Below are 13,540 nucleotides of genomic sequence, written 5' to 3'. Positions count from 1 at the left end.
AGAATTACACAAAATTTGACAGAGATGTGGCTTTTGGTCCAGCTAGAGCCCTTTTTGTGATTTGGTGTAAATCCTTTCAGTGGTGGAGTAATTAAAAACAAAAAAAAATTGTACATTTAGGTGACGTGGATCCCCTCTGATCCTCCGCAGTGGATCAGAGAAGTCATGCGCCACCTGCAATGCTGTGATTGGCTGATCACAATCTCGCCGGGAGGGTGCGGCCACCAATTTAAGTATCAGGGAACGGTCCCGGGGTGTTAAAATTTATTTGCAAATCTTAAAGGCCTCAGGGTAGAGGTACCCTGACCCCATGGGTGTGTTAGAGGAGTTCTCCAAAAGATAGGAACCGGGAGCTGTTTAAACAGGTCCTGCACACGTACTCCCAAACGTGAACTAAGTATATCTGATTGGTATGCAGTTCCTAAGTGCAAGTGTGATTGTTCAGGTCTGATAAAAAGTGCCCTCACGCACCCAAAGGATGTCATGCTTCATCACTGGGACTGCTCCTCGTCGGGCCAGCGCTGCAAAGCCCGACGGGCACCCCCGAAGGGGCTCTTTGGCGGAGATCTTTTTGAAAAAGCGGTTAGGTGCGTGTGGGTGTGTGGAAAAGGTAGTGTAGTGAGTGCTAAATGGTGTCTAAAAAGGTTTAGGGCAACCCTATTGCCTACATTTTATTCCTAGGGTTCACTAACCTAACTAAAACAAGGATCCCTAACTGAATGCAATGCTCCTAAAGGGCATGTGTGCTGTAGAAGATCCACATAGTTTCTTGCCTATGGTAGCCCCTAACGGGTCTTGTGGCAATTCATCAGGACCGATAGTTTCAGAGAGAGTATCTAAACTCTTCACACTACCGCAATGCTGGTTCTAAAAGTGAGGGGATACAATAGTTACCAGCTTTGCAAATGAATACCAGGTCAGATTCACCTTCCCAGTATAAGAATTGGCTTGGTAGTTTGGTTTGCCCTGTTCCCATCATGCACTGGGACAGGAACAGACTAATTTGCATATAGCCAGGTTCTGAGCTGGGATGGTGCAGTGAGCTAAAAAACGGTGATGGATTAAAACCATGATCTATTGACTTGGTAAGAGTATTCTGCATCATTCAGAAACTCTGTCCATCACCACCCCCCTTTTCCAAAATCAGATTCACCTAGTATTCTGTGACCTGAAAGAGAAAGTGATAATAAAAACAACTTTTAGGTAATGTGCGACAGAAACACCTCGAAGTGCGTGGTGGCCAAGGGATCCCAGTGTTGTTGAGGCGGTAGTGAGGCATTCATTGACCATAAGTGGAACCTTTTTTGTAGCTCCTGTGTGGTGCCTCGATGTGGTCCACGTGAGAATTAACGGGAAAAATCCTGTGCGCTAGCGTCATTGGCGTGATGTAAAATTATTGGCATGACTAATTAATCATAACCAGCTCATCGTGATTATTGCGGAAAATTATACTGTCATACGTGTCCCTGAAATTGGTGGAGCTCCTTTTCAAATCATAGTTGTGACACAGACTTATGATCTGATGTTCATCACTGAGCCAACCATAAAAACACAAACCCGACAAACAGACACATATTGTGGGTAAGTCCGCAAGTTATAGTGGATGCAAAGGGCTATTGCGGCATATTTACAAACTTGTTTGTGACCCAAAAGGGAGTAAGCCACCTAACCCATAGTTTGTGTGACAACCAAGTACATATCTGCACATACACAATGCGGGCAAAATCTGTTTGCCATTGCTCTCATCGTGATTAAAGGCAGTGGACGCTTATGGTAAAAAGGCGCGTTCCCTACAATGTCTGAAACGGACTGCTGACTACCACTCACCTAATATGTTGCAGGTCTGTGACGACGGGAGCTTTGAAACAGAGCGTGTCGTTACTCACTATCTGTGTGTGGTTGAGAAGTATATGGAAGACAGGCGTTCAATAACAGTGATTTCCAGTGTCTTACCGGGAGCTGTGGCATACTTTCTGCGGTGTATTCAAAGATTTCCATACTCGCGGAAGACGGCGTGGCAACTAGCCAAGCTCCTACCCTGGCTCTGGATCCCGTAAAGGGTGTCTGGGGTTGGTTTTTAAGGGTTGAACGATAACGTTAGAAACAGCGGAGACGCTATAATGCTAACCCGGGCGGCCATCTTGGCTGAGTTTGTAGTAAATCGAACAGACTCCTCATTGATGTATTTAAGCGGTCACCGCTCAACACGCACACAGAGGTTAGATGCCCCTCTAGGGGTGTATTTTCTTACAACTAAGGTGTAGTACCACCTTACTGTGATACATAAATAAGCCCTATTCAATATATGTTATGTAGGTAGGTAGAGGGTGTGCCTCCAGGACCCATGAATGTTATTTCCAAGGGTTCCTCTGGTGACTGGTGCAAGCCCATCCTTTTCGTGGTACAGTGACTAGAAACCCTGATTAGAGAAAGGGGGTTTGTTTGTAAGTTGTGGTATCCCTCTTGACAATTGTTGATTTCCAGTGTGGAGATGAGATTGCTTTATGGTATTTCACAGGTCTCTGGTGGGACACTGTCCCACCTGTGTGATTTTTGGCATGTACCCAATTGAAGATGTAAGGGATAAATGTTCCGATTAATTTTCATCAGTGGCAAAATGTAAACGTACTGATTAGTTCAGCTCACCCCAGGGGATATCTCCATTCAGCCCTGTGATATGAGAAGAGAGCCTGCAGACCCAGTTTAGCTCCTACCTGAAGAGAGCTTCCTTATGTATTTGGGGATGGGATTCCAGGATAGATCAGTGTAGGTCATTGAAAGTGTGGTTCATTGCTGTAAAGTGGGCACACATTTTGGTGTTTGTCGTCTTACATCTACTATTATCGCTTCTGTGCTCCATTATTCTTGTTTTCACAGGGTGTGTTGTTATCCCCACATATTTGAGGTGGCACATGCAAGTGAGTAGGCAGACGCAGTTGCATGTTTTGCAGTTCATATGTTTTGTCTGCGTCCATGGGAATGTGTTAGTTAATGTTACCGTCTTGGTTGCGCTAGTCAGGGGGCAAACTACGTATTGCCCACATGGGTAGTGGCCAACCACGGGGGCAGGTTGAACAGTTGTTGCTGTGGCTCCCTCATATGGGTCTGGTATTGATCAGCATATCTTTCATGTTTGCTGTTCTTTTAAATGCAAATCTGGGATGACTAGGTGCATGTTCGCCGATCTGGAGAATCCTCCAGTTTTTTTTATTACCCTTCTGATCAGGTTCTAGTCTGGCGTGTACGTGGTCACACAGGTTAGATTCCTTTCCTCAGATTTAAGCTGTGCTTCCAGGAGTGCCTCCCTGTTTTTATTTTGGGCTCTCTTCTGGGCTGGTCTTATATTTCTCAATGGGTATTCCCGTCTGGCTAGATGGTTAGTGAACTCAGACGATTGATTGATGAAGTCCCCCAGGTTGCTACAGTTTCGTGGTATCCAGAGGAATTGCCAATAAGGCAAATTCTCCCGAAGGGCTTTGGGATGGAAATTGCTATACAGCAGAGTGCTGTGACTGTCTGTGGGCTTCTTGTAAGTCCTTGTCTCCAGTTTGTCTGGCTTGAGGCTGATCATTAAATCCAAGAAGGGTAATTCCTGGTCAGAAGTGTTAGCCGTGAATTTTAAATACAGGTTGAAGCCATTGACCCAAGTGACGAAGGCTTGGATGTTTTCTTGACCGCCTTTCCAAAAGACAAGGTCGTCGTCAATGTAACAACGCCACAGAATAATGTTATCTTTGTAGGGGTTTGTGTCTGTAAGTATGTGTTTGGCCTCAAAGTCTGACATGTAGAGACATGCCAGACTGGGGGCGAATGTACTGCCCATTGACGCCCCTTGTGCTTGGTGGTAGAGACGGTCCTCAAACTTGAAAGGTTTTCCGTCAGTGCTATGTTAGTGCATTCCATAATGAAACTTCTGGGGATTGTTGCTGTCCAATGTGTTGATCTCAGGATCTCTCTACAACCTCCAGTGTTGCTTGTTGGGGGAAGTTAGTGTAGAGGGCGTCTACATCTAAGGTCACAGTGACATCCAACTGGAGGCCCTTGGTGTTCTTGGTTTCAATTAGGTTTAAGACATCTCTCGTATCTTGAACGAACAAGGGAGTTTCTTTTAGCAATGGTTTTAGGTAATGGCCGCAAAAATTCGAGAGGGGTCCCAGGACAGACCCTATGCCCGACACGATCGGCCTTCCTGGTGGTGGTCATGTCCCTTTGTGTATCTTGGGAAGGGTGTCAAAGTAGGGCAGTCTCGGGTTTTCATTGATCAGAAAGTCTTCCTCATGTTTGCTGATCAACCCTGGTAAAAGGCTGCTGTCACTATGGATTTTATTTTTTGTGCTCAAGCGTGCGGTAGGATCTTCCTGTATGGGAGTGTAGTACCTTCTGTCAGTTAGTTGGCGGAGGCATTAATTCCTGTAATCCGTTGTTGACATTATAACAATTGAGCCCCCTTTGTCAGTCTCTTTTATGGTTATGGTGGTGTCATTGGCCAGGTTGCAGACTGCTTCGGTTTGCTACTTGGAAGTATTGTAAAAAGTCCTGTTGACTTTGTTGTTGTTAACTTCTTTTAGGACTGCTTTCTCAAAGGTAAGGACCTCTGATGACACCATACTTGCATTGGGTGTAAAAAGGAAGGTTTACATAGACCGGAGTTCACTGGTTGGGTTTCCGGTCGACCTGCAAAGAAGGCTTGTGGTCGTATTTTGCGGAAGAAATTGTGGAGTTTACAATTTGTTCTGAAGTGGTCAATTCTGGGTGTGGGAACAAAACTCAGTCTCCTTCGCAGGACTTTCTTTTCTATATCACTGAGGGGTCTGGAGGAGAGATTCACAATTAGATTGTCTTCCCTGTGTGGCTCCTGAGCTCCATGTGTTGTTGCTGAGGCTGGTCCTGCCATTGGACCTCTTTTCAGTTGATTGTGTCCTCCTCTTTTTCTGCCTCTCCCTCTGCCCCAGCCTCTGCCTAAAAAAGGTTGGTTGAAGAGAGTGAACGGTGGTTGCGGGCAGTGTGGGAAACCTGGATACTGCCACATCGGGGTCCTTGGTAAGGCGGCATCCCAAAACCAAACATCAGGTGTGGTGGTTCTATTCTGTGTTGTGGTCCACCCCAACTATCTGTGCTGGAGTTGCTGCTGTTTGAGGAATTCCTCCTTCTTGAAGATTGGCTCTCCTCCGATGAGTTGTCTTCAGGTGTTGGGCAATATTTCCCTTTTAAGTAAAGATATATTTTCTCTTTGCTAATCTTTACTATATCCTTCTTGAGTTTTGTGACTTTTTGTTTCTTGAGGCACTCTTTATTCTCTGCTATTTCGCTGTAGATTTTTGCCAACTTCGTCTTAAATGATGTGTTAGCAACACTGGCTTTTAAAGCTCCTTCTGCCACCGTAATCTTAATGATCAGATAGTCTGCTAGACGCTTGGCTGTATTGATAATTAGTACCAGCCAGTCCCTAGTGCACTTCCAGGCAACTAGGGACCACTCTTCCTTGAATTGCGTGTCTTCTGGAAAGATTCTTGGCACGTTGGGAACAATCAGACCATTGCAAGCTATTTTTGCTTGGAGATTTCGGTCATGATTGCGCCGTGCATAATGATCTTCATCAGTTGTCTCTTCATGGCAATGATGGAATGCCAATCACTGTCTTGACTGCTGGATGCCACTGCCCCATCCGGGTCCAAAAGTGAGGGGGTGTTGAGGATTTCTTATAAAAAAAACAGAGCTCCTTCTCCTGAATTTTATGGATCGTGGGTGGTGTTAAAATCCCAAGGGGGACGTTTACATCAATGGGGGGGATTGCAATATTGCACGGGTTACCAAATTTACAACTAAGTATATGTCGGGCCCAGGAGTACCATGAAGAACATCATATACACAAAAAAATTCTTTAAAAATTATCATTCATTTATTTGTAAAATTTTTAAAAATTAATCATAACACAATTTTGTATAAAAACCAAATACACATTTGTTTTTACAGAAGGTCAACAGTGTATAAAAAATCTTTCAATATTTAAAAAATGCTATTTTAGCATTGTTTCCACAAACATATAAAACATCACATTTATTAATCAATAGATTGTTATAGGAACAAACTGTCGACGCGGCGTTTCGGTGCCTCTTTTGATCTTGCACCTTCTTCAGGACTTGTTCACTGTTTTATCATATCCAGGTTAGTTATTCCCTGGTACTGTTTCGTCAGTCTTTGTGAGCCTGTTTTCATCCGCTCATATTTCTTACTTTTCCTTTATTCTTATATCTCAGTTTTGTTGGTACTTTGCTCGGATTGGGTAAAAATGGACTAACTTCAATCCGGTCCTATTTTCATGTTTTCTTAAGTGGTTGGGGGGACGCCTCTGGAAGCTACCTGTCTCTATTCCTTTCACCACCTTATCTTTCTGGTGAAGGGAGTTGCTTTGTACTTAATTCCCTCCTTTTTGTTTTTCATTGTAGAATCAAAGATCTCTTTGATGGAGCTTTTTTCAAATTTAGCTGTCAACATTATTGGTGGTAGCTGAACTGCGTGGCGTCCTCCTCCTTTCCGAGTTTTTTGGAAGTGATTGTTAAGATTGTTGACCCAATCCTTTTCCTGTCAGAAAGGGTAGCTCCCTATCCACATCTTATAGTGCTGAGGATTTCTGTCACAAGGTTGTCGCTAAAAGAGAGACCTTGGTTATTCTCCATAGTGATGCCAAGGGTCGTGTTGGGATAAGCAATGGAAAGAGATCACAAAGAGTAGCTCTCTTTTTTCCAGTGGTAACACCTACTGGAGTGTTAAAAGAAGTGAAGTAGGTTCCACGGCTGATCTGCCGTGCAATTAATTCTCCAAAAGAGAGAAACTGGGAGCTGTTTAAACAGGTCCTGCACACGTACTCCCAAATGTGAACTAAGTATATCTGATTGGTATACAGTTCCTAAGTGCAAGTGTGAGTGTTCAGGTCTGAGAAAAAGAGGAGTGTCAGATGGACCTATGTTGGGTAAAAGATTGAGCAAGACTGTCTTTTTTCCACTTTGGAATCCCGCAGATCCCCCGTGAGGCTGAGAATGGCCCCCTCATGTAAATCTACTACAGATTCACGAATCTTGGTGCACTTTGAAAACAAAAAAAGAACACTTTCCAATCCACTCAGATACCCACACAGGTACGGTCACACCCATTTTCAGACCCGCACAGGCACTCATGCACCCACACACAGATCTATGCAGGCATTTATTCATACTACACTCACAAAGCCATGCAGGTGCTCTTAGAGTCACTTACAGACACGCTCAGATACTCACCACCCACTCACAAACCCACTCAGAAACACACATCCTCTGAAAGACCCACACAGACACTCACACACCCACTCACAGACTCACACGCATACTCATACACCCATTCAGAGGCCCACACAGCTACTCACAAACCCACACAGGCACTCATATACCCACTCACAGACCCATACAGGTACTCACACACCCACTCACAGAGCCACTCGCACCCACTCACAGACCCACTCACAGACCCACTCACAGACCCACAAAGGGCACTCGTGTACCCACTCACAGACCCATACAGTCAGTCCCACACCTACTCGCAGACCCATAGCACCAATTATATACCCACACACAGACCCAAACAGGCTCTCACAGACCCACAAAGCCACTCACACACCCACTCACTGACCCACACAAGCACTCATGTTCCCACTCAGACCCATACAGGTACTCACACACCCACTCACAGACCTACACAGTCACTTACACACCCACTCACAGATCCACACTGGTACTCACACACCCACTCACAGACCCATAGCACCACTCACACACCCATGCAACCACTCACATCCACACACAGACCTTCACAGCTACTCACACAGTTACTCATACATCCACTGACACACCCTCAAAACCACTCACGCACCCACTCAGAGACCCATACAGACAGTCACACACCACATAACCACTAACATACCCATACAGTCACTCGTGGTGGTGGTATTGGTAGTTGTGGTGGTGGTATTGGTGGGGATGGTATTAGCGGTGTGATGGTATTGGCAGTGTTAGTATTGGTGGTGGTGCTATTGGTGGGGGTGCTATTGGTATTGGTGGTGGTGGTACTGGTATTGATGGTGGTGGTATTAGTGGTTGTGGTATTGGTGGTGGTGGTACTGGTATTGGTGGTATCGTTGTTGGTATTGATATTGGTGGTGGTATTGGTGGTGGTGGCACTGGTGGTGGGGTATTGGTGGTGGTATTGGCATTGGCGGTGGTATTGGTGGTATTGGCATTGGTGGTGGTATTGGTTGTGGTATTGATGGTGGTGGCAGTATTGGTGGTGGTAGTATTGGTGGTAGTGGTATTGATAATGGTGGTGTTGGTGGTGGTATTGGTGGTCGTGGTATTGTTGGTATGGGTGGTGGTATTGGCGGTGGTGGTGGTAGTGGTATTGGTGGTGGTGTATTGGTAGTGTTGGTTTTGGTGGTGGTCATATTGGTGGTATTGGTATTGGTGGTAGTGGTACTGGTGTTGGTGGTGGTGGCATTGGTATTGGTGATGGTTGTACTGGTATTGGTGGTGGTAGTATTGGTGTTGGTATTGGTGGTGGTGGTGGTATTGGTGGTGGTGATATTGGTGGTATTGGTGGTGGTAGTATTGGATTGGTGGTAGTGGTATTGGTGGTTATGGTGGTATTGATGGGGGGTGGTATTGGTGGTGGTTGTATTGGTGGTGGTGTTGGTAGTATTTGTGGTGGTATTGGTGGTGGTATCCGTGGTGGTGGTATTGATGGTATTGGTGGTGGTGGTGGTGGTATTGGTGGTGGTTTTGGCATTGGCGGTGGTGTTGGTGGTGGTATTGGCGGTGGTATTGGTGGGGTATTGGTGGTGGTGGTGGTATTGGTGTTGGTAGTAGTAGTAGTTATTGGTGTTGGTAGTAGTGGTATTGGTGGTAGTGGTATTGGTGGTGGTATTGGTGGTGGTGGTATTGGTGGTGGTGGCATTGGTGGTGGTATTGAATACCAATGCCACCACTAATACCACCACCAATACAATACCACCACCACCAGTACCACTACCATCAATACTAGTACTACCACCACCAATACCAGTATCACCACCACCACCAATAACAATACCGCCATCACCAATACCACCACCAATACCACCACCAGTACACCACCAATGCCACCACGACCAATTCCAGCACCACCAATACCAGCACTACCAATATCACCACCACCACCACCAGTACCACCACCACCAATTCCAAAACCACCACCACCAATACCTGCACAGAAAAAGGGGACAAGAACTTGTTGCAGAGGGCTAACTTATCTCTAACACCCCTATACCGTATGCCCTAGACCCCGCCAACACAGCAACATGAGGAATTAACACAAGCATCATACTCAGCCGTCATGCTTGGCTGCATATTTCAGCTTTAAGCTTTCAGCTTTAAGATGAGATTATAACAACAAGAGAGAGAGAGGGAAATTAAGGGAGTCACTCTCAATCCCCCTGGTAATTACAACTGAAGATTGAGACCAAATTAATGGAAGAAGAAAAGAAGAGGGGGAAGTAATCATTTAAGGACCTCGCCCGTTCGGCACCTCAGCTTTAAGCCAGAGGACCAACACGCCTCCTAAATGTTCCCTTTGATAAGGAATACATTTTTTTCACTCCCGGTTGATGAGGCCCTAGAGAAAATTAACAAGCAATGCAATAGGTCTTTCATTGCAATAGGTCTTTCATTCACGCAAGTTTGAGCTATTGGCATTTTAAAACATAAATAAAAGGCATTGTCATTTACAATACTAATAGCTTAAACTCTCACAAATGCAAGACCTATTGCATTGCAATAAAGGGCCTTCTCGAACGCTTGTTAGATTGTAAATATTAGAGGAAGAGACCGGCCTGCGACATCTTCAAAGTAGAGATAAATAGGTCAGTGAAGAAGATGTGTAAGTGTTGTAAATTACAAAGACACGAAGTGAGAGTTGCATATGATCCAGCTATAAACACTAACAAAGTGCTCCAACACCTTTTGCTCTGTGATTACACTGTTGCGGCTCAGGAGGAAGAGTGGAAGGGGGATCTAGTTCCTGCCCTCTCCGTGATTTGAGTGTGCCGTGTGGCATTGCGTAATGTCATTGCTGTCTTTGGCCTAATAAAAAACACTACAGCTGCAGTAGGGCTCTGGCTTCATCTCCTGGTTCAGGGCGGGCTGCGCGTTATGGCAGGCATGGAAGGGGAGGGATGATCTTGGCTGCAGCTCCGGCCTCGTACAGTGCCCCTGCTATTACTAGTGAGCGAGAGGCGTTGAGGTGTTGGTATTGGTAGTATTGGGATTGGTGGTGGTGGTATTGGTGGTGGTTGTGGTATTGGTGGTGCTGGTATTGGTCTTGGTTTTTTTTCAAAAAAGGGGAGTGTGGCCCATTCGGACGAAGTGGGGTAAGGGCCCAATTACTTTATAAAAAGAACAAAGGAACCCACACTTCATTGCATTTCATACCATTTTGATTCTGGATGAAGAACGATAAACAAAGCTTAATATGTTTATCTTGGCGATTAGTTGCGCCGTTTTATTCATCAATTTTGTTAGCAGTAAATATCACTGTAGTCAAGAGAAGTATCAATATCTTGAACGTACTAACCATGGACGTACAACATGAAATACAAATAAAAAATTGCGTGATTGTACAATAATTTGGTGTGACAACGTCAACGATGATGTGTGTTGGAATGAGGAAGTGAAAATCAGTGCAGAACTGACAGAACAGCGGCACTCGAACAAAAGCCAGAAGGGATAAAGACACAAAACCGGCAGGCTAAGAAGTAATGGATCTTTGAAACCTGACGGCCCTGAAGACATTGATGCACCATGTGAAATAAGAAAAACCACATTATTGAAAATTGCAGCAGAATTTGGTCCCGCTGGCACCCCAAATTCAGAATAACGCGCAGACCCCACAGATGCACAAGAGTGTTATGGATGAACCGAATTACCTCAAATCCCCAGAGGTTTCACAAACGGGGAAAGGAATACAATTGGCCCTGATGAGAGTTTGAGAAGAAATCTCCCAAACTCGAAACGCGTAGGCGGACAGGATTAAGTCCTAATTTTCTGAGAAATAGCTAAAAACTTTCAGGAACATTAAGCCTGCGAACATTTCTACCGAGAGGTCGTTTTGTTCTTCCCCTTTTTTTGAAGACTGATTGAAAGGCTTCATTTTTTTCAAATATTGCTACATATTGTATGATAAAGTCACTCAAAAAATATATCGAAAAATTTGCTTTTCATTTGAATTCCCTTTTCGTTTGAAATGAAATTATATGTTCTTTGTATATCATTTTTTGGTTATATATTTGCTTAAATTCTATGTATGTCACACCAAATTATTGTACAATCAAGCTATTTTTTATTTGTATTTCATGTTGTACGTCCATGGTTAGTACGTTCAAGATATTGATACTTCTCTTGACTACAGTGATATTTACTGCTAACAAAATTGATGAATAAAACGGCACAACTAATCGCCAAGATAAACATATTAAGCTTTGTTTATCGTTCTTCATCCAGAATCAAAATGGTATGAAATGCAATGAAGTGTGGGTTCCTTTGTTCTTTTTATAAGGTATTGGTCTTGGTGGCATTAGTGGTATTGGTGGTGTACTGGTGGAGGTGGTGGTGGTTTTATTGAAGGTATTGGTGGTGGTAGTACCGATATTGGTGGTGGTAGTACTAGTATTGATGGTAGTGGTACTGGTGGTGGTGGTATTAGTGGTGGTGTTGGTATTCAATACCACCACCAATACCTCCACCAAAACCACCACCACAAATACCACCACCATCACTACCACCACCAATACCACCACCACCAACCAATACCACCAACACCAACCAATACCACCAACACCACACCAACAGACTGTGAAAGGGGCGGTCTTTTTTAGACCCTGTTCCCCACCTCACTCTGACAATGAACGCATCGCTCACATGCTGGGGTGCACACTTACAAGAGCTCACATTCGAGAGTTTCTGGAATGCAAGCACCAGACTCTCCTCATCAACCACCTAGAGCTTCAAGCTGTTTACCTAGTATTGAAAGCACTCCTCCCTCACCTCAACGGCAAGGTTGTTCTAGTCTGGACGGACAAAACAACAACCATGTAGTATTTACAAAAACGAGAGGTGGGGACTCACTCTCCACAACTCTCACAAATATCTCAAAACATTTGCTAATGGACTCCGTCACAACATTCATCCATTAGTGTAACACCTTCCAGGAACAGACAACGACTTTGCCTACCTCTTCAGCAGTATGCAGCAACAAGTCCTCAAATGGGAACTCTGCCCAAGTCCTCCTCCTTTACTTCCACAAATGGGGATTTCCACAAATAGATCTGATTGCAACTGCAGATAACGCAACATGGCCAGACTTTGCCTTCAGGTTCCCACACCCACTATCCATGGGCAATGCTCTGTGAATTAATTGGTCCGGGATATTTGCCTGAGCTTTTCAGCCTTTCCCTCTCCTTCCCTTTCTGGTTCGGAAACTCAGGCAAACATCTCTCACACTCATACTGGTAGCCCCTACATGGGCTAGGCAGCCTTGGTACATGACACTACTAGATCCGTCATTACTTCCACGCCAGAAGCTCCCAATCAGGACAGACCTTCTCACTCAGAACTATGGAGAAATCAGGCACCAAAATCCAAAACACTCAACCTAGCGATATGTCTCCTGAGGTCATATAATTCGGATATCTCAACTTCCACCTGAATGTATGACTATTCTAAAAGAAGCGTGTAGACCCACCACAAGGGCATGCTATTCAGCAAAATGGAAAAGATTTGTTTGCTACTGCAACAATTAAAAAAATCCATGTAATGCCACTGTACAAAACAGTATTACCTACTGCATTTACAACTCTAAACAACAATTGAGCAGAAGCCATCTTGTTCAGCTCTTTTGTCTCACCCAGCCATTACTATTTAATGCGGCCTGGTGTGCGGCTCCAACCAGACATAAGAGGGTAAGGGACATCACTCTGTTCTATGCTTTTAAACTTCTTGTTTTAAATAGAAACTTGCACGTATTTTAAAGATCTGTACTTCATTTTAAAATCTATCAACAGGGGGTGTGGCCAAAATGGCTGTGGATTAGCACAGTTTCTTCGGAGCTGCGCTTGCCAAGGTCGACAAAAGGCATCAAACTGTGAATTTGAGACCCCAGAGGTGGAGAATAGGTTGATTCAGGGAGCCATGGACACCAGCAGCCATGCAGGACTGAGGGCGCCTCACTGAGTCTGCCGCAATCGGCTGAGAAGACGCCGGAGCTGTGGTGCGCAGCTGAGACAGGGGCTGCTCAGAGCCCACCGCGAGGAGCCGCCGGCAGAAGAAGTGCGCCGAGGTAGCGACGCTTGCAGTCATCGGCACAGGCGGAGCCCTGGGTGCGCTTTAGTGTAGGAAGCGATTCGGAGAAGTGCCAGCGACAACGGGAGTACCACGCTGAGAGGTGCGGCGGAGAGGCCTGATTGGATCCTGGGACCGCGAGGCGG

General features: G+C 45.0%; 1 protein-coding gene across 2 annotated transcripts in view; it reads left to right on the top strand.

Moving 5' to 3' along the window:
• Positions 1-13,540, top strand: part of ATG4B (autophagy related 4B cysteine peptidase) — a 432,299-nt gene that overhangs the window by 169,623 nt on the left and 249,136 nt on the right. The gene's annotated exons all lie outside the window — the stretch shown is intronic.

The sequence above is a fragment of the Lissotriton helveticus genome, chromosome 11, assembly GCF_964261635.1.
Source record: "Lissotriton helveticus chromosome 11, aLisHel1.1, whole genome shotgun sequence".
Classification (NCBI taxonomy): Eukaryota; Metazoa; Chordata; class Amphibia; order Caudata; family Salamandridae; genus Lissotriton; species Lissotriton helveticus.
Note: the sequence above shows the minus strand (reverse complement) of the source record. Positions and strands in the feature narration are given on the sequence as shown.